Source organism: Mastomys coucha, unplaced genomic scaffold (assembly GCF_008632895.1).
Source record: "Mastomys coucha isolate ucsf_1 unplaced genomic scaffold, UCSF_Mcou_1 pScaffold14, whole genome shotgun sequence".
NCBI lineage: Eukaryota > Metazoa > Chordata > Mammalia > Rodentia > Muridae > Mastomys > Mastomys coucha.
This window is the reverse complement of record NW_022196896.1, coordinates 46,531,763-46,532,929: the sequence shown is the minus strand read 5'-3', so window position 1 is coordinate 46,532,929 and position 1,167 is coordinate 46,531,763.

Genomic DNA, 1,167 nt, shown 5'->3' with positions numbered 1-1,167 from the left:
AATAGCTGGGCAGGGCAGACAGAGGCCAGACTTTGAGGATTTAGAGACAGAAGGAAGGAGAAGAAGAAGAGAAGGAGTAGAAAGATGAAATGCCTAAGAAAGTCCAGGACAGATAACATAGCCACCATGTAGGAGCTATGGGATAGCAGCCCCATGACTGGGTCCAGGACAAAAGAGATGGAATATAGATCTAGTATGTAATAACTCTAGAATATCATAGGGAGGTATATTAGCTAGGTGGATGTGAGGAAATGGCCCACCTATTGAGCTGTTTTAGGCATATCAAAATATAAAGGCTGTGTGTGTGACTTTCATTCAGGAACACAGGACATTGAAGTGGGTAGCAAGGAACACACAGGATCTACTGAAGTATTTAGTTTGGTACTACTACATGTGTGTTTCCAAACAACAATTTAAAGCTATATCCCCTGAGATTTTTTTTTTTAATTTTAGAAATCTGTTTTTCCTGACTCTATCATCTGTTTCAAGCCAAGTTGGCCTCTTCTGGAGCAACTTAATGTTCCTTTAAATATTAATGTTATTTCAAATTATCCTGCTGGTTTTTAGTTAATGCTTAATGAATAATATGTCATTTTTAAATCACTTTTGCAGCAAAGGAAGTTAAATTTTGAGACACTTTTTCCCAATGAGACTTCAATAAAATTATCAATTCACAACAATAAAAATATTTTAATATTCACAGATTAACCATGTGTTTTAACCTATCTGTGCACACTTGTAATCAATTACTTTTGTTGGAAAAAAAATAAAGAAACAAAGAAATAAACAAGAAAATATAGTATAATCTTAAAATCAGGAAAAGGCCACTCAAAGGAATAGGGAAATTCTTTGCATTCTCCTTGCACGTTTCTTTTAAGTCTGAAATTACACCAACATAAAAACACACAGTTTAACAAGAACAAAATTATTGTTCTAATGATCTGGGTGAATGTTCAGTAGGTAAGTAAAGGGAAAAAGGTTAAGCTCAAGAATAGGTAAATCTGGAAATAGAACATCAATAGCTATGTGGTGAGACAAGGTCAGAGGAAGCACCAAGGCTGTGTGGTCCATGTGAAGTTATTGAAGGATATTATGACCAGGAGAGTAAGAATGTCAGACTGCATTTCAGAAAGATTAACCAGCATATATATATATATATATATATAT